Source organism: Artemia franciscana, chromosome 4, assembly GCF_032884065.1.
Source record: "Artemia franciscana chromosome 4, ASM3288406v1, whole genome shotgun sequence".
Classification (NCBI taxonomy): domain Eukaryota; kingdom Metazoa; phylum Arthropoda; class Branchiopoda; order Anostraca; family Artemiidae; genus Artemia; species Artemia franciscana.
In genome coordinates this window covers 62,718,486-62,740,078 of record NC_088866.1, presented here as the reverse complement: position 1 = coordinate 62,740,078, position 21,593 = coordinate 62,718,486, and the positions used below count along the sequence as shown (strand labels likewise).

General features: G+C 35.3%; 1 long non-coding RNA gene across 1 annotated transcript in view; it reads right to left on the bottom strand.

Moving 5' to 3' along the window:
* LOC136026704 (uncharacterized) overlaps window positions 1-20,356 on the bottom strand; it is a 29,366-nt gene extending 9,010 nt beyond the window's left edge. Inside the window, exons 1-2 of the long non-coding RNA XR_010617394.1 lie at window positions 17,612-20,356; window positions 10,039-10,132 (exon numbers count right to left, since the gene is read on the bottom strand). This is a non-coding gene — a long non-coding RNA (uncharacterized LOC136026704). The remainder of the gene's footprint in view (window positions 1-10,038; window positions 10,133-17,611) is intronic.
* Window positions 20,357-21,593: the final 1,237 nt, after the last annotated feature.

Below are 21,593 nucleotides of genomic sequence, written 5' to 3'. Positions count from 1 at the left end.
CAAATCGTGGTCGTTTTAGCAGACGTGGACTGGCTAAGCTGTATTCTAGTTTTTGCGACGATGCCGTATTGTCTGCGTCCAGATTGTATCCTATTTTCACAAAGATTGATCTTAAGCAAATGAGGGTTAATTATTGTCGCTATTGTAAATTCGTTTTGTACCTACCCAGATCGGTTCGAAACAGACGCCTCGTAGATCGCTACGGAGCTACCGAAATTTGTGTTCGCTGGAGAATCTACAGACCAATATTGGCGCTGATGCGTGTTTCCGTCTTGGTGCGCACCATGGTCCAGTTTTTTCATTGAGTGATTGTCAGTTGTTGTTTTGTTGTATTTTCTTTATATGTTGCATTTTCTTTATATCGTTTTCTTTCATACTCCACTATCTTAAACTTGTACAGTGGGTTACAAATAAATTATTATTATTATATCCTTACTCTTTACAATAACTTCCCGCATTTCAATAGTCAGCTCTTAACATCGAATTTGGTCTTTGGAAGTAAGGAGGAACTTTCTGCATCCTAGATTAGATCTTCTTGATTCAAACTGGTGAAATAATTTATTGTTAGTTGCATGAATTTATTCGGATTTGATTTCCTTTAAAAAAAAAAAAAAAAAAAAAAAACAAAACAGCACTAAGTAATATTTTTTTCTCCTTCCTTAGTTGGCATTCATTTTACTGGAAAGACGAAGCTCATGTTTGGTTAATACATTTAATCGAAGATATTTTGCCATATTTTACTGTACAGCCGACAGAGATATTTAGCGCTTTCCAAGAATATCGACATAGTAAACTTTTTTCGGAAAAAAGCAATAAATTTTGATAACAAAACTAAATAAAAAGTCAGGAATTAATCCCAGTTCGAGTTGGGTTTGTTGTAACAGCAACCAGTATTAATAAAAAGTTATATAAAAGCTGTAGTAAGTACTTTTGACGATAATAAGACATCTGCTCCACAATTTGGAATTAAGTATGATTTATTCTGTCAGAAGGAGTTCAAACATCGCCAAGAAGATTAAATAATAAAAAGACATCAACTATTGATACCGTGATAAATAGTCTTGAAATAAGGTAGTTATTTAGCAAGAGATAAGATACTGAAGATTATGAATATGGTTTTCTTTCTAAAAGGGATATACTTAGAAGTGTTTATGCAGACATTAATCAAACCCCTCTCCAGGAAAGGCAGGAAGAAGAATTAGGAGAAGAAAAATCTTTCTGTAAAATTTGGAGTGTGTTCAAGCCTCTTTTATCTGACTCATTTAATACTAACTTCCTCGGATAGAATCCTTAAAAGGTAATGACAAATTCTTATCTGGCAAATTTTGAACTAAAATGCCATGGGCAACTAAACAAATAGTAACATTAATCACGTGTACTTTGCTGTAAACACGGTTCGTTAACAAGTCCCTGAAGGTGTGTCACCTTTTGTAATTATTGCCCCTGTGGTCTTTGCACATAATTTCACTAATTTTTCTATTTTTGTTAAGATTGTCTAATATGTGACATCATCTACCCTTCCTTATTTTGTGTTTTTGCAAGGTTAGCAATTGCAGTTATCCAACGACTAATCCAGATTGTTTCAAGTATTAATCCTACTAAGCTTTGGTATCCTTTCTTTTTTTAAATTTTGATGGAAACAAGACGCCGCTCTTTCTACTGATATCCATAATTTCAAAAAAATAGGTCTTCGTAACGGCTTTGAGCTGGTAGAGGTAATATCTGTCCGAGAGCCGACCGAAAGGATATAAGCCTCTAAGCGACTCCGTCTTTTTTTTTTACCATTGGTTTTTCTTTTCACCTGCACGGCTTAATTTCGATTTCAAAGGGTCTTTGCTTTAATAATAAACTTCGATACCAAGTGGTCTTCATGCCTTAGACAGTGGTCTGTGGATCTCATTGTTGAATACCCGTTCAAAATGCCACGTGTGGTGGCATCATTCACGTCTCATGAAACACTAAGGACACGTAATTGGGCTTGTTGGATAAATAATCTCGGAGTGCTTGAAATTGCTAATAAAAAGTAGGAATATTGTAATATAATTTCAGACTAGTTTTCTTCTGTCCAATCTTATTTTACAAAAGCTGTCTTTTTATAACAAATCTTTCCTTTTTCATAAATTAAATATACATCATATTCTCAAAACTGCTATTTAAGTAAAAGTATGAATTTAAGTAGATGGCAGTTGTGCCATATTTAGTTGATATAGAATAAATTGGAAATCACCTTATTTAAACCACTGAAAGTAGCCACTGAAAGTAGTAAAGAAGTAGCAGTTAAGCTAATTGAAAGCTTGCGAATAGAGCTGAAGAATCTTTCTCAAGAAGCAAAGAAACGTTATGGCAATATGAAAGATTTAATTTGATCAAGTTTGACATAAAATTCAGCTAGGATAATAGGCCTATCCAAAGGTCTAAGTCTACTTGTTTTCTCTGCTAGGAATGTAATTTGATTTTAAGTGAAGCTTTTTGTAATCCAGCAAAATAATTGGGTTAAAATATTAGTATAGAACTTTTCACTGTCTTGGTAAGGGGCTAGGTTAGGAAAATGTGAGTTTTAGTAATGAATCCTGGTCCAAAACATACTCTTGGAAGGTATTGCCAAGCTACTATATTAATCCTCTTCTGGTTTTTATGTCTTATATATTTGCCTACTTGATGGGCCTACACCTATTGAAATTTTGACAAAATAACATTTTACCTTAATTTTCAGCTATTAAATTATTTTTCTCTGGTTTTAGTCTTGAAAATGCAATTCCTCTTATTTGGGTAGAATCTTACACCATATCAATATATCAATGTTGTTGTAATAGACAATTGTCCACTAAAGGTTCCTTATTTTATGCCCCCTTTTTAGGCTACTGCAGTTGTTGCCCTGACAATACAACAACCCCCCCCCCTTCCCGCCTCCTACCACAATCACTATTATGATCCATTATCTAGGCCTAATTCAAAACAATATATTTATTTACCATTTATGATCTTGTGATATATTTCATCTATTTTCTTTTAAAACAAGTTTTCTAAACTTTTGACATTTCAAAACAGTCTGTCTAATTGATATCAATTAAATTTTTAGATAAAATATTATTTAAAATGTAGAAGCAAACATGATAATATAATTAATTGAACCATGGTACATTTTATAAAGTAAGGATTTTGTTGTTTTAGTATTCTCTTTTAATGTTGATTGTATTCTACCTTAGAGATATGTTTGAGTCCATCACAGGGATACAATGTATTCTCAGGGTGACAATTGGGCCTATTGTATTGAAAATCACCATAAAATAAGGGACTACTGGTAATAATTTTGTTTCATTTACATATTTGTTTCAGAATAGCTGCTCAAATGCAATGTTACTTATAAGGTTTTAAAGAATCCAGAAAAATTTATCAAATGTTATAAAAAAATATATCTTAGCATAGTTTAAAATAGTATACTAGGTTATAGTTGTTTTTATTTTATATTTAAAAGACAAGTTTTAAGCACAGGAGCTCTTTTGAATGATAAGAAATTCTGAAAAGTACTTTGAAACAGTCATATATTAGCAACTCCACAGCAGAAAACACATTAATAAAATGAAGCAGCCAACCTTTGTTGAACACTTCTAAAGGAAACATGTTAATAAAAGTGTAGGGTAGTGGATCTCTAGAAGAAGGCTCCCCTAAAATAAAAATAGAGGAATTTTTACTTTTTAATTTTATGCTTTTTCTATGGTCAAAGTCGTGTTTGTTACAATTTACATCTACTCCCTCCATCCCCTGATTGCCCTATATATAGCCTTAGAATATAAATTAAACTAATAGAAGGCACTGAAACAATGACATTCTTATCTAATAATAAGGAACATCAAAGTATTAATCAGATTTACCATGTTTCCCTCCATTATTATTCTCATCTTTAATTTTTTTAAAATAGCATTTTGTATCCAGTATTCAATAAGAAGCTCATTTCAGGCTAAATTGGATATTATTGAGTCTACACAGCAAATACAAGAAAGGAAGATATCATTATTGCCAAATATAGGTCCATCAGGGGGGAGGAGGATGAGGTGCATTGTCATGGTAATAACTATTGTTATAAAAAGGAACATAAAATAAGAACTCTAATTGTACTACTACTATTAAGGTCTTTTCTTCTGGTGAGTTGCTACTCTGCACCTTTACAAATATGTTAAATAAATACAAGTAATAGCCTACCTCTAATTTCCTTATTTATAACCTTTTCATATGTCATTGCTACTTTTTCATAGAATTACACCATAAATTTATAGTCATAAATAATATATCTCTTTGTGGTTTATCTTCTTGTTTGTAAAAAAAATTAACTTTTATAATATTTTTAATAATATATGTGTTGTTAATGGGACTTTAAAATATGCAAAGTTTCAACTTGTCTGTATAGTTACTGAGTTAATACCAGATAAGCACAAGTAATTTGTCAAGATGCCTGAAAAAGCAGAATAAAGGTTTTGATAGTATACACAGTTGTAATGAGATGTGTTCTAGTATTTAGACCCATTACTTTCAGGTTTTGTTCTTATAGAAAATTTGGGTTGAGATGGGGGGGGGGGCAGAGCTTCCCCCTTGAAGAATCCCCCAATTGATATCTAAAGATTTTTCTATCTGAAATACCTTTAAGGGGTGTTTTATTTTGATTTAGTTTCAAGAACTTGAAGTCAAAGTCAGAACCAAGAAGATCTTGAGATAGATGTTCATTTTTTAGTCTTTATATTTTCCGTGTTGTGATAACTCAATCGCCATCCCCCAAAACACAATGACAAATTTAAAATATATAAAAATAAAGAGTCAGACTCAAAAGGAAATTAGGATTGTATTAGCATGTGTATAAAGTTTGAAAAATTGGATTATAGGTAGATCCTTAAAAAAGTGTTTTGGTAGATAAATCAATTAGTTGATTATTTTGATGCTTAATCTTGAATAATTTTAATGGTTACCTCACACCAATGAATAGCTCATGTGATATTCAATTATGCATAATTTCATTTCAACTCCTATTTGGAAAAAAGTCATTTAGGCTCATATTTTGGGAAGGTGTATCTTGTCTTTTTCACCCTATTTAGACTTAATAAGTGGCTGACTACTTTCTACTACCTGGTGTATATATCAGAGTACCACGTGTATCAAAAAGTTCCACCATATGAAGCATAGGTCTCACAATACTTAGCATACAACACTTGCCTTAGACCTTTGGGAGTTGTGTCAATCCTGAAGTTTTATTTATATGATGTTTTGACCATTTTAAGCATAATAGCTATCTCAAAAGTTTGATTTTATATATTTGAGGTAAAGAGGTTTTTTTTTTGGGGGGGGGGTAGGGCAGTTGCTCTAATGATCCCCTTCCTAAGTTTATAAGACCATCCCTTCCATGTGAAGTTTTTCTGAAAAAAAAAACTTTTGACCTTTACTATAGGGATTGCTAGAGCATTGCATCTTATTGAAGTTTTACACCATGCAAGGATTTGACATTCACCAAATCTTTTTTTTAAAATATGACACATTTTAGAAATTTGGGATATTAAAGGGCAAAAGAGAAACACATCTTGTAAATTTATGCCATAAAAGAAATATTTCTTGACTGGATTTTTACCAAAGTAGGCTAAGTCATTTTGTATGAATGTCTGAATGGATTTGTTTATTTTCATTACATTATGGAAACAACACACTTTTGCCATGCTTGGAACACATCATCTCATGTATGGTATTTGATTTCCAAAAATCAGTGATCCCTCAGTCCTTAGTTGAAAATAACTTAAAAATTCCTCAGATTGCCAAGTTAAAATTCTGCATGTGTTTTGAATTCACATCAATCAACAAATTATGTATATTTAGAATTTTAAAAGGGTAGGTTTTATAAACATTCTTTTAAACAATTATTGCAAACGTTATGTTTTTCCCAAAGTGTATATAATGTATAATATGTTAAAGACCATTTGAAAGGTTTTAATTTCGCACATATTTCTCGTTTATGTCTTAATTAGGTGCTGGGATATTCATTTTTAAACATAGCTGTGTTTTACAAACTATATGTTTTATTTTTAACTATACCCCTACTAGCAACTCACTACAGCACCAAGCCGCCTGAGGTCAACATGGTCGAGCATGCTCTTCCTCTATCACAGTACCTCTTTAGACCCTCCCAGGAAGTTACAATTTCTCTTAAATCTTTATGACGTCCTCCCACCCAACCACAGATAACCTGCTTTCTGTTTAGCCCTAGATAGTTGGCCCAATTGGACAGTCTGGCTATCTGTCAACCTTCATCTACAGAAGGTACCCTAGGTATCTCTACCTTTCTACCATTATGTCCATAGAAAGCAGGACTGAACTATACTATTCTTAACCATATTGTTTTTTAACTATACTATTCTGTAACTTAGAAGATGCATGATAAAAAAATAATGGAACTTTGTACATAAACTAGTTTCATAGCCTAAAATAACTGTACTAAATTTCATAGAGTTCTGAACACATGAGGTTGTAAAAACAGACGTAGTGAGTTGATTTCATATGGATTGACCCATAAGGGACTTTTTTGGTTTATCTCTACATTATGCTCCACAAAGGTGTTTTCTAGCTCTTATTGCAGCTTTTCTTTCCAAGGCTTAGAAAGTTGTTTCAAAATTTAGTCTCTAGCTCTCTGAAATGAGAAAACTCAGTTAAACAGGTTTAGAAAACACAGTTTGGATGTCGGATTTTAAGCCACATTAGGCTCAAAATTTTCTAGATTCTTTTCTACCTTGCAAAACCTTGAATTTAGCAATGTTATAAGGCATTTAATACTTTCTATAAGCCTTCAGCATGCTATAATAAGTATTTGATGTGTTTTGCTTTCAAGGACTTTCTCAACATAAAAAATGACAGCTAAAATGGTCTTTCCTTCTTCAAGAGCTTGTGCCCAGCCATTGAATGTTTCTATTAATTAGGTTTTGCTGCTTCTATTGTCAAGGAATCCACATTGGTCTTGGCTCACAAGGTTTTTCACAAGCAGAACCATTCAAAGAGGGGGGTAACGAGGGCTGCTTCCCTAGGTGCCTTGGCAGGAGGAAAAGGTCACTGCAGCTGGGAGTTGCCCACTTTGATCAAATTTTCTATTTACATATTTTTATTATATTTGAGTCTGGAAGGAGGTTGCTGTAATTAATTTTTCCCTGGGCATTACCAACCGTTGGAACAGCTCCTTTAACAAGGAAATTGATGGAGAAACATGTTCCTATTTTATACATTAGTTTGTAGGTTAATGAACTAAGGTACACTGGAGATTAGTTTTCTAATTATGCCTTTTCTCCTTTTTCATGAATGGGTAGGGGAGAGTGGAATATGCAGGGACGGATTTTGGAAAACCTCCAAAATGTATGGTTAGCATTGGAGTTACATTTGAAACTGACGGTGGCACCAGTGAAATTTCTGACTTCTCTCGGGACTGGGGTAAAATCTTGACTTGCTTAGTTTTGCCTTAAGAGGGATAGATGGATGATAGGCTATCTATCAACAAGTGAAAAGGACATACTTTTTATACATTCCTGGAAAAGGCTTTTACCAGCTGTCCTCTCACTCTGACTATCTGTCTTGGCTTTTTCTCCAACTAGCCAAAGATTAATGGCAACTTGATTTAAATTTCCCTGTCTCCTAAAATTTTTAGGTCAAATTTTAACAGAATTTTTTGTTTGTTTAAATCTGAGTTTTCTTACTTTAACCCATGCGAAAATTTTATTATCTCGTCTCAATTGATTGCTTCTAACTCTTCTGTTCTACGCTCGTTAAAGCTAAATTATTTAGTAACTCCTGTCCCATAGTCGATCTGACTATGGCCCATAGTCTATCTGACCCTTAAAAAAAAGGTAAAGGATACGGCATTAGACTTTACAGTCCGTACCGGCGGTGCTGATCTACATTTCTTGGCCCTTCAGCCACGAAGTGCAATGGGGGGTTGGGGCCCAGCCATCCTGTGCTTTCTCACACCCTTCCTGTTTACCTTCCCCAGATTTCTCCAGGTACCCATTTAGAGCTGGGTCGATACTGGCTAAGCTTACAGAGTCACGCCACTGACCCCCGTCCCAAACTGAAGAATTGGGTACACCGGGAATCGAACCCGCGGCCTCTCAGACAAGGGATCCCGAATCCAGCGCACCAACCCATTCGGCCAGGGCGGCTGACCTTTCTGACCTTTCTAACTAATTGGCGTAAATGCTGACCCTCCCCAACCCTATCACTGAAGAAAATAACTGTGAAAAATTTTAAAGCGTACATCTGGAGTCAATGGGATTACGGCAGAGATGCTGAAGACATTCCTTCGAGCCTGCATAACTCTTAGGACTGCTCCCTAGCGGTAATCTGGAATAACAAAAAGGTCCGAAAAGCTTGGACCAGGGGCATACTTTTGCACAAATGGGGGTCCGTGTTTTAGACAATGTTAATTGCCAAACAGCAATGTGTTCTATCCCCATTCCTGGCAACTACATTCTAAGCCAGTCTTCAGGCTCTGGAGTGAAAATTAGCAGCCAACAGATCTCAGACCTGGACTTCGCTGACGACGTTTTTCTTCCCGAAAAAGCGAAACAGCAACTCTAGCTGCTACTAGACACCATACACGAAAAGGTGGAGAAAGTGGGGCTTACAGTGAACGTCTGTAAGATAAAGAGCGTGAATACATCTGACTCTCTACTGACACTGAAATGCAAAGACAAAGCAACTGAACAGGTCAATGAATTTAAGTACCTCTGGAGATGGAAGGATTATAATGATGAAATAACCAACAAAATTAAGAGGAAGATTGGACAAGCAACATCTACTCTTAATGGGTTGAAACAAATCTGGCGCAGTGGGAAATACAGCAGTATGCGCTTGAAGCTACACCTCATACATAGCAAGCAATAATACATTCATTCTCCCCTATACATGTGAATGCTAGAAACTAAATGTCCAAATATCAAAATGTCCACGTCCTAGACTTTGAAAACATGTGCCATAGAAAAATACTGATCATATCGTGGCAGGTAAAGGTCATAACATAGAAGTTCACGGGCAAACCGGTCAACCAGTAGTTACTGACATTTTGAAACATAGGAAATAAACCTACCCTGGCCACGTCCTTCGTATGCCAGAGGACAGACTCCCATGCACATTTTATGAGTGGTATCCCCAAGGGAGGCGCAAAGAGGTCGATCAAGACACATCTTGCAACAACAGCATGAACAGGATCTAAGTAGAGGGGATATATCTCTCCAGCCAGAGCGGGAGGAGCTCAGGGCTGTACCGCAGCTTTGTGATGTTAGGCAAGCTTTTGTAGAAGCCCCATGCGCCACTCCTGGAGGGTCTAAGGTAAACGACCACCCATTACTGGCCATTGCCACTGCAACCGCTAATAATATTAGTTTTGTTTTGCTCTTATGTTTTGCAAAGACCCCTTCATCTCCGTAGTGCACAGTTAATTCTAACACCTATTGTTTTCTTTAAGGAATTGTAATGGTGTTGAATTTTTTTTTTCACGTCTTGGAGTTCATGGAGCAACAGAATGCGACCTAAATAATCGCAATATTTTCTTTTACTGCCACTTAACTTCATTTTCCAAAAAAAGCTGATGAAAATATGGACAAATAAAAATTTAGATTCATTTTGCTTATAGGCTACTTATTGTTAAGTGCGCCATCTAATTTATTTAAATAAAAATTGAATTTCAAAATTACAAATTGATTATAACCACTAGATTGTTTATTTGAAATTTTGCGTACCTAAAATTTCTAATGCTGAGGCAAGTGTCCAGTCTTCTCCCCCTCTCCTAAACTGCCTCTGGGTGGCACTCAAGAAGAAGCTGAGATACCGTAATGTAGTTAAATTACTTCTTGTTATGAAAGCTGAGAAATTAATGTATAGAGAAAGACTACATTTAACAAAACTTCCAAAAAGGATCAAATAAGTCTTATCGGAATGTTTGATTCTGTTATAAAAATCCACTGGCTTTTCCCTAGCATGAAAATAAAACTCAACGACGTCTTGAATACAGATTAGCATTCTTACCTCTAACGAAAAAGTGAGAACTATATCCGACTTTGATAGGGATGTGTCATTGTCCCCATCTTGATCTGTTTTGGATGAGGATCCCTGAGAACGGCTGCAAAAAAAGTAAAAAAAGATTCATGAAAATAATATAAAGCCTACATAACTTTTGCATTTTCACTGAAGGAGTTTATTTTTATTGTATGGGCATAATAGGTTTTGTATTGTTTACGTAAGTTTTATTGTATCTTTATAAGCAAGAATTAAACCGTCTAAAGCTTTGTTTTTATAATCTTGTAGCCAATAAACTAAATAGGATGCATGTATCACTAGAGCCTTCACCAAAAAAAATCAAAATCTAAAATTTCCCCTTTGGTTTCATTGTTCTTATTTTAATTAATTTTATTCTAATTTTAATTTTAACCTTTTCATATTCTATGCTCCTTTTTACCATTTGGGCATGGCTATAGACAACTGCGAAAAAATAATTGAAGAAAAAACGGGTTTAATTTTTAAAAAGCAGTGAACAAAATAAAATATAAACTACACTTTAGCTAACAAAAATAAGATCACTGGATGGAAATGACATCAGGAGCTAATTTTCTACAGACCTAATTTACGAGGGTGGAAGGCCCAAGGAGCTGAGTGAATTGAGGCATCCCGTCTCTTAGAACCCAAGTAGATTTTTTGGCTGCCACAACGATCGTACCCAACGCAGAGGCATCGAATTTGTAAAGAGAGATGTTGTCATAGGAGATTATTATTATTTGTTTGGTTTTCTCCAACATATGTCTACATATAGAACGGATGGTCATGAAAATTTCAGGAAGAGGTAGTTCAAGTATTTTTCACAATGACTTAAATGGGCGTCGAGAAATTTGAAATCTACTCAAAAGACCATCTACTTCTTAACTCCTAAGCCCAAATAGTGTTGGATGGATATTTCATTATGTCCTTTTTAATTACGACCGTCAAATGTCCCTAAAATTTGCCTACAGGAGCAACGTGATTAGCCTAATCCCAAGGTTAGGGCACCAAATTATGCATATCAAAAACTTGTGGCGCGTTTGACCAAGATTCGAGACCAGGCAGTCCTTTACAAGTCAGTCGACACAGTTTTGGAACCAAATGAAGCGGTTAATTATCCATCTGAATTTTTAAATTCCATAGATCCTTCAGGGTTTCCACCACACGTGCTACAACTAAAAATAGGCGTACCAATAATACTTTTAAGAAATATCAACCCACCAAAGCTTTGCAATGGCACGCGACTTGCCGTAAAAAAAAAACAATGGAAAACCTAATAGAGGCCACAATCTTGACAGGGCCTTATGAGGGTGAGGCTGTTCTTATTCCTCGCATTCCCATGATTCCAACGGATCTGCTTTTTCAATTTAAAAGATTGCAATTCCCAATTCGATTAGTATTTGCAATCACCATTAACAAAGCTCAAGGTCAATCATTAGAAAAATGTGGCATAGATCTTAATCCTGATTGTTTTTCCCATGGACAATTGTACGTTGCATGTTCGAGGGTCGGTAAACATGACAATGTATTTATATGCAGCGACAATTGGACAGCGAAGAATGTTGTTTGTTCGCAAGTTTTACGCAGTTAATTTGTATTGTATCTATCTATCTATCTATCTATATAAAAATGAGTTATGTGGATGCATGTTTGTTTGTTTGTAAAAAGAGCGTTTGTATATGACGTCATTATTAGTACATACGGCTTTGCATATGCACAGACAATGGGAAAGCCAAGAATGTTGTTTATTCGCAATTTTTGCGTAGTTTGAAACACATATATAAATCTATCTATATTCACAGGTGGGACACAGGGACACAACTACAATGGCGCATAACTAATATGGCGCGTAACGACTTACGCGCGCGGGGGGGCTTGAGGGGGCGCGAAGCGCCACCCCAACAGCTAGTATATATATATATATATATATATATATATATATATATATATATATATATATATATATATATATATATATATATATATATATATATATATATATATATATATATATATATATATATATATATATATATATCTATATATATAAAAATAAGTTGTCTGTGGATGGATGGATGTGTCAGGTGACGTCACCTGAAAAAACTGGATCAGGTGACGTCAAAACTGAAAAAACTAAAAAAAGGCAAAAACTACAAAAAAAACTAAAAACTAATAAAAAAAGTAAAAAAGCTAAAAAACTAAAAAAACTAAAAAAACTAAAAAAAGGTAAAAAACTAAAAAAAATAAAAAATAAAAAAAAATAAAAAAAAGGAAAAAACTGAAAAATAAGCTAAAATAAAGGTAAAAACCAATAAAAAACTAAAAAAAAAGGAAAAAACTAATAAATGACGACACTCAAAGAGAAAGCGACCAGGACAAAAGGAATGTTCGATTAGCAATCAACAAAGCACCGGGACACAGGGAGTATAAATGACGACCAGGACATAAGTAAAAAAAAAAAACTATCTATATATATAAAAATAAGTTGTCTGTGGATCTGTGGATCGTGGATCAGGTGACGTCACCTGAAAAAACTGGATCAGGTGACGTCAAAACTGAAAAAACTAAAAAAAGGCAAAAACTACAAAAAAAACTAAAAACTAATAAAAAAATAAAAAAGCTAAAAAACTAAAAAAACTAAAAAAAGGCAAAAACTACAAAAAAAACTAAAAACTAATAAAAAAGCTAAAAAACTAAAAAAACTAAAAAAAAGGCAAAAACTACAAAAAAACTAAAAACTAATAAAAAAAATAAAAAAGCTAAAAAACTAAAAAAACTAAAAAAGCTAAAAAAAGGTAAAAAACTAAAAAAACTAAAAACTAAAAAAAACTAAAAAAGGTAAAAACTAAAAGAACTAAAAAAGAAAAAAATAAATGACGACACTCAAAGAGAAAGCGACCAGGACAAAAGGAATGTTCGATTAGCAATCAACAAAGCACCGGGACACAGGGAGTATAAATGACGACCAGGACACAAGTAAAAAAAAAAATTAACAAAACTAAAAAGAAGGTAAAAACTACAAAAAAACTAAAAAGAAAAAAAAACTAAAAACTAATAAAAAAACTAAAAAATCTAAAAATCTAAATAAACTAAAAAAGAAAAAAAAAGGAAAAAAATAAAGGAGAAAAACAAAACTAAAAAACGAATGTATATACAGACCGGTACACCGGGATACAAATGACGACCGGGACACAGGGAATATAAATGACGACCGGGACACAGGGACACAACTACAACGGGGACACCGGGGGAAACAGGGGGATATAAATGACGACCGGGACAAAAAAACTAAAAAGAAATAAAAACTAAAAACTAATAAAAAAAACTAAAAAATCTAAAAATCTAAATAAGCTAAAAAAGAAAAAATAAAGGAGAAAAAATAAACTAAAAAACGAATGTATATACAGACCGGGACACCGGGATACAAATGACGACCGGGACCCGGGACACAGGGAATATAAATGACGACCGGGACACAGGGACACAACTACAACGGGGACACCGGGGGAAACAGGGGGATGTAAATGACGACCGGGACACCGGGACAGGGAATGGTCGATTAGCAATCACCATCAACAAAGCTCAAGGGCAATCATTAGAATCATGAGGTATAGATCTGAATACAGATTGTTTTCCCATGGACCATTATATGTTGCATGTTCAAGAGTCGGTAAACCTGACAATCTATTTATATGCAAAGACAATGGGACAGCAAAGAATGTTGTATATTCGCAAGTTTTACGTAGTTAAAACCATATATATATATCTATCTATATTCACAGGTGGGACATAGGGACACAACTACAATGGCGCGTAACTATTATGGCGCGTAACGACTTACGCGCGCGGGGGGGCTTGGGGGGGGCGCGAAGCGCCCCCACCAACTAGGTGTTGGGGTGGCGCGAAGCGCCACCCCAACAGCTAGTCTATATATATAACTTTGTCTATATAACTTTGTACATAAACTAGTTTCATAGCCTAAAATAACTGTACTAAATTTCATAGAGTTCTGAACACATGAGGTTGTAAAAACAGACGTAGTGAGTTGATTTCATATGGATTGACCCATAAGGGACTTTTTTGGTTTATCTCTACATTATGCTCCACAAAGGTGTTTTCTAGCTCTTATTGCAGCTTTTCTTTCCAAGGCTTAGAAAGTTGTTTCAAAATTTAGTCTCTAGCTCTCTGAAATGAGAAAACTCAGTTAAACAGGTTTAGAAAACACAGTTTGGATGTCGGATTTTAAGCCACATTAGGCTCAAAATTTTCTAGATTCTTTTCTACCTTGCAAAACCTTGAATTTAGCAATGTTATAAGGCATTTAATACTTTCTATAAGCCTTCAGCATGCTATAATAAGTATTTGATGTGTTTTGCTTTCAAGGACTTTCTCAACATAAAAAATGACAGCTAAAATGGTCTTTCCTTCTTCAAGAGCTTGTGCCCAGCCATTGAATGTTTCTATTAATTAGGTTTTGCTGCTTCTATTGTCAAGGAATCCACATTGGTCTTGGCTCACAAGGTTGTTCACAAGCAGAACCATTCAAAGAGGGGGGTAACGAGGGCTGCTTCCCTAGGTGCCTTGGCAGGAGGAAAAGGTCACTGCAGCTGGGAGTTGCCCACTTTGATCAAATTTTCTATTTACATATTTTTATTATATTTGAGTCTGGAAGGAGGTTGCTGTAATTAATTTTTCCCTGGGCATTACCAACCGTTGGAACAGCTCCTTTAACAAGGAAATTGATGGAGAAACATGTTCCTATTTTATACATTAGTTTGTAGGTTAATGAACTAAGGTACACTGGAGATTAGTTTTCTAATTATGCCTTTTCTCCTTTTTCATGAATGGGTAGGGGAGAGTGGAATATGCAGGGACGGATTTTGGAAAACCTCCAAAATGTATGGTTAGCATTGGAGTTACATTTGAAACTGACGGTGGCACCAGTGAAATTTCTGGCTTCTCTCGGGACTGGGGTAAAATCTTGACTTGCTTAGTTTTGCCTTAAGAGGGATAGATGGATGATAGGCTATCTATCAACAAGTGAAAAGGACATACTTTTTATACATTCCTGGAAAAGGCTTTTACCAGCTGTCCTCTCACTCTGACTATCTGTCTTGGCTTTTTCTCCAACTAGCCAAAGATTAATGGCAACTTGATTTAAATTTCCCTGTCTCCTAAAATTTTTAGGTCAAATTTTAACAGAATTTTTTGTTTGTTTAAATCTGAGTTTTCTTACTTTAACCCATGCGAAAATTTTATTATCTCGTCTCAATTGATTGCTTCTAACTCTTCTGTTCTACGCTCGTTAAAGCTAAATTATTTAGTAACTCCTGTCCCATAGTCGATCTGACTATGGCCCATAGTCTATCTGACCCTTAAAAAAAAGGTAAAGGATACGGCATTAGACTTTACAGTCCGTACCGGCGGTGCTGATCTACATTTCTTGGCCCTTCAGCCACGAAGTGCAATGGGGGGTTGGGGCCCAGCCATCCTGTGCTTTCTCACACCCTTCCTGTTTACCTTCCCCAGATTTCTCCAGGTACCCATTTAGAGCTGGGTCGATACTGGCTAAGCTTACAGAGTCACGCCACTGACCCCCGTCCCAAACTGAAGAATTGGGTACACCGGGAATCGAACCCGCGGCCTCTCAGACAAGGGATCCCGAATCCAGCGCACCAACCCATTCGGCCAGGGCGGCTGACCTTTCTGACCTTTCTAACTAATTGGCGTAAATGCTGACCCTCCCCAACCCTATCACTGAAGAAAATAACTGTGAAAAATTTTAAAGCGTACATCTGGAGTCAATGGGATTACGGCAGAGATGCTGAAGACATTCCTTCGAGCCTGCATAACTCTTAGGACTGCTCCCTAGCGGTAATCTGGAATAACAAAAAGGTCCGAAAAGCTTGGACCAGGGGCATACTTTTGCACAAATGGGGGTCCGTGTTTTAGACAATGTTAATTGCCAAACAGCAATGTGTTCTATCCCCATTCCTGGCAACTACATTCTAAGCCAGTCTTCAGGCTCTGGAGTGAAAATTAGCAGCCAACAGATCTCAGACCTGGACTTCGCTGACGACGTTTTTCTTCCCGAAAAAGCGAAACAGCAACTCTAGCTGCTACTAGACACCATACACGAAAAGGTGGAGAAAGTGGGGCTTACAGTGAACGTCTGTAAGATAAAGAGCGTGAATACATCTGACTCTCTACTGACACTGAAATGCAAAGACAAAGCAACTGAACAGGTCAATGAATTTAAGTACCTCTGGAGATGGAAGGATTATAATGATGAAATAACCAACAAAATTAAGAGGAAGATTGGACAAGCAACATCTACTCTTAATGGGTTGAAACAAATCTGGCGCAGTGGGAAATACAGCAGTATGCGCTTGAAGCTACACCTCATACATAGCAAGCAATAATACATTCATTCTCCCCTATACATGTGAATGCTAGAAACTAAATGTCCAAATATCAAAATGTCCACGTCCTAGACTTTGAAAACATGTGCCATAGAAAAATACTGATCATATCGTGGCAGGTAAAGGTCATAACATAGAAGTTCACGGGCAAACCGGTCAACCAGTAGTTACTGACATTTTGAAACATAGGAAATAAACCTACCCTGGCCACGTCCTTCGTATGCCAGAGGACAGACTCCCATGCACATTTTATGAGTGGTATCCCCAAGGGAGGCGCAAAGAGGTCGATCAAGACACATCTTGCAACAACAGCATGAACAGGATCTAAGTAGAGGGGATATATCTCTCCAGCCAGAGCGGGAGGAGCTCAGGGCTGTACCGCAGCTTTGTGATGTTAGGCAAGCTTTTGTAGAAGCCCCATGCGCCACTCCTGGAGGGTCTAAGGTAAACGACCACCCATTACTGGCCATTGCCACTGCAACCGCTAATAATATTAGTTTTGTTTTGCTCTTATGTTTTGCAAAGACCCCTTCATCTCCGTAGTGCACAGTTAATTCTAACACCTATTATTTTTTTTAAGGAATTGTAATGGTGTTGATTTTTTTTTTTTTTTTCACGTCTTGGAGTTCATGGAGCAACAGAATGCGACCTAAATAATCGCAATATTTTCTTTTACTGCCACTTAACTTCATTTTCCAAAAAAAGCTGATGAAAATATGGACAAATAAAAATTTAGATTCATTTTGCTTATAGGCTACTTATTGTTAAGTGCGCCATCTAATTTATTTAAATAAAAATTGAATTTCAAAATTACAAATTGATTATAACCACTAGATTGTTTATTTGAAATTTTGCGTACCTAAAATTTCTAATGCTGAGGCAAGTGTCCAGTCTTCTCCCCCTCTCCTAAACTGCCTCTGGGTGGCACTCAAGAAGAAGCTGAGATACCGTAATGTAGTTAAATTACTTCTTGTTATGAAAGCTGAGAAATTAATGTATAGAGAAAGACTACATTTAACAAAACTTCCAAAAAGGATCAAATAAGTCTTATCGGAATGTTTGATTCTGTTATAAAAATCCACTGGCTTTTCCCTAGCATGAAAATAAAACTCAACGACGTCTTGAATACAGATTAGCATTCTTACCTCTAACGAAAAAGTGAGAACTATATCCGACTTTGATAGGGATGTGTCATTGTCCCCATCTTGATCTGTTTTGGATGAGGATCCCTGAGAACGGCTGCAAAAAAAAAAGTAAAAAAAGATTCATGAAAATAATATAAAGCCTACATAACTTTTGCATTTTCACTGAAGGAGTTTATTTTTATTGTATGGGCATAATAGGTTTTGTATTGTTTACGTAAGTTTTATTGTATCTTTATAAGCAAGAATTAAACCGTCTAAAGCTTTGTTTTTATAATCTTGTAGCCAATAAACTAAATAGGATGCATGTATCACTAGAGCCTTCACCAAAAAAAATTAAAATCTAAAATTTCCCCTTTGGTTTCATTGTTCTTATTTTAATTAATTTTATTCTAATTTTAATTTTAACCTTTTCATATTCTATGCTCCTTTTTACCATTTGGGCATGGCTATAGACAACTGCGAAAAAATAATTGAAGAAAAAACGGGTTTAATTTTTAAAAAGCAGTGAACAAAATAAAATATAAACTACACTTTAGCTAACAAAAATAAGATCACTGGATGGAAATGACATCAGGAGCTAATTTTCTACAGACCTAATTTACGAGGGTGGAAGGCCCAAGGAGCTGAGTGAATTGAGGCATCCCGTCTCTTAGAACCCAAGTAGATTTTTTGGCTGCCACAACGATCGTACCCAACGCAGAGGCATCGAATTTGTAAAGAGAGATGTTGTCATAGGAGATTATTATTATTTGTTTGGTTTTCTCCAACATATGTCTACATATAGAACGGATGGTCATGAAAATTTCAGGAAGAGGTAGTTCAAGTATTTTTCACAATGACTTAAATGGGCGTCGAGAAATTTGAAATCTACTCAAAAGACCATCTACTTCTTAACTCCTAAGCCCAAATAGTGTTGGATGGATATTTCATTATGTCCTTTTTAATTACGACCGTCAAATGTCCCTAAAATTTGCCTACAGGAGCAACGTGATTAGCCTAATCCCAAGGTTAGGGCACCAAATTATGCATATCAAAAACTTGTGGCGCGTTTGACCAAGATTCGAGACCAGGCAGTCCTTTACAAGTCAGTCGACACAGTTTTGGAACCAAATGAAGCGGTTAATTATCCATCTGAATTTTTAAATTCCATAGATCCTTCAGGGTTTCCACCACACGTGCTACAACTAAAAATAGGCGTACCAATAATACTTTTAAGAAATATCAACCCACCAAAGCTTTGCAATGGCACGCGACTTGCCGTAAAAAAAAAACAATGGAAAACCTAATAGAGGCCACAATCTTGACAGGGCCTTATGAGGGTGAGGCTGTTCTTATTCCTCGCATTCCCATGATTCCAACGGATCTGCTTTTTCAATTTAAAAGATTGCAATTCCCAATTCGATTAGTATTTGCAATCACCATTAACAAAGCTCAAGGTCAATCATTAGAAAAATGTGGCATAGATCTTAATCCTGATTGTTTTTCCCATGGACAATTGTACGTTGCATGTTCGAGGGTCGGTAAACATGACAATGTATTTATATGCAGCGACAATTGGACAGCGAAGAATGTTGTTTGTTCGCAAGTTTTACGCAGTTAATTTGTATTGTATCTATCTATCTATCTATCTATATAAAAATGAGTTATGTGGATGCATGTTTGTTTGTTTGTAAAAAGAGCGTTTGTATATGACGTCATTATTAGTACATACGGCTTTGCATATGCACAGACAATGGGAAAGCCAAGAATGTTGTTTATTCGCAATTTTTGCGTAGTTTGAAACACATATATAAATCTATCTATATTCACAGGTGGGACACAGGGACACAACTACAATGGCGCATAACTAATATGGCGCGTAACGACTTACGCGCGCGGGGGGGCTTGAGGGGGCGCGAAGCGCCACCCCAACAGCTAGTATATATATATATATATATATATATATATATATATATATATATATATATATATATATATATATATATATATATATATATATATATATATATATATATCTATATATATAAAAATAAGTTGTCTGTGGATGGATGGATGTGTCAGGTGACGTCACCTGAAAAAACTGGATCAGGTGACGTCAAAACTGAAAAAACTAAAAAAAGGCAAAAACTACAAAAAAAACTAAAAACTAATAAAAAAAGTAAAAAAGCTAAAAAACTAAAAAAACTAAAAAAACTAAAAAAAGGTAAAAAACTAAAAAAAATAAAAAATAAAAAAAAACTAAAAAAAAGGAAAAAACTGAAAAATAAGCTAAAATAAAGGTAAAAACCAATAAAAAACTAAAAAAAAAGGAAAAAACTAATAAATGACGACACTCAAAGAGAAAGCGACCAGGACAAAAGGAATGTTCGATTAGCAATCAACAAAGCACCGGGACACAGGGAGTATAAATGACGACCAGGACATAAGTAAAAAAAAAAAACTATCTATATATATAAAAATAAGTTGTCTGTGGATCTGTGGATCGTGGATCAGGTGACGTCACCTGAAAAAACTGGATCAGGTGACGTCAAAACTGAAAAAACTAAAAAAAGGCAAAAACTACAAAAAAAACTAAAAACTAATAAAAAAATAAAAAAGCTAAAAAACTAAAAAAACTAAAAAAAGGCAAAAACTACAAAAAAAACTAAAAACTAATAAAAAAGCTAAAAAACTAAAAAAACTAAAAAAAAGGCAAAAACTACAAAAAAACTAAAAACTAATAAAAAAAATAAAAAAGCTAAAAAACTAAAAAAACTAAAAAAGCTAAAAAAAGGTAAAAAACTAAAAAAACTAAAAACTAAAAAAAAACTAAAAAAGGTAAAAACTAAAAGAACTAAAAAAGAAAAAAATAAATGACGACACTCAAAGAGAAAGCGACCAGGACAAAAGGAATGTTCGATTAGCAATCAACAAAGCACCGGGACACAGGGAGTATAAATGACGACCAGGACACAAGTAAAAAAAAAAATTAACAAAACTAAAAAGAAGGTAAAAACTACAAAAAAAGAAAAAAAAACTAAAAACTAATAAAAAAACTAAAAAATCTAAAAATCTAAATAAACTAAAAAAGAAAAAAAAAGGAAAAAAATAAAGGAGAAAAACAAAACTAAAAAACGAATGTATATACAGACCGGTACACCGGGATACAAATGACGACCGGGACACAGGGAATATAAATGACGACCGGGACACAGGGACACAACTACAACGGGGACACCGGGGGAAACAGGGGGATATAAATGACGACCGGGACAAAAAAACTAAAAAGAAAAAAAAACTAAAAACTAATAAAAAAAACTAAAAAATCTAAAAATCTAAATAAGCTAAAAAAGAAAAAAAAAGGAAAAAAATAAAGGAGAAAAAATAAACTAAAAAACGAATGTATATACAGACCGGGACACCGGGATACAAATGACGACCGGGACCCGGGACACAGGGAATATAAATGACGACCGGGACACAGGGACACAACTACAACGGGGACACCGGGGGAAACAGGGGGATGTAAATGACGACCGGGACACCGGGACAGGGAATGGTCGATTAGCAATCACCATCAACAAAGCTCAAGGGCAATCATTAGAATCATGAGGTATAGATCTGAATACAGATTGTTTTCCCATGGACCATTATATGTTGCATGTTCAAGAGTCGGTAAACCTGACAATCTATTTATATGCAAAGACAATGGGACAGCAAAGAATGTTGTATATTCGCAAGTTTTACGTAGTTAAAACCATATATATATATCTATCTATATTCACAGGTGGGACATAGGGACACAACTACAATGGCGCGTAACTATTATGGCGCGTAACGACTTACGCGCGCGGGGGGGCTTGGGGGGGGCGCGAAGCGCCCCCACCAACTAGGTGTTGGGGTGGCGCGAAGCGCCACCCCAACAGCTAGTATATATATATATATATATATATATACGACGACAGTACTCAAAGGATGTTCGCCCTCCTTCATCACACTTTTC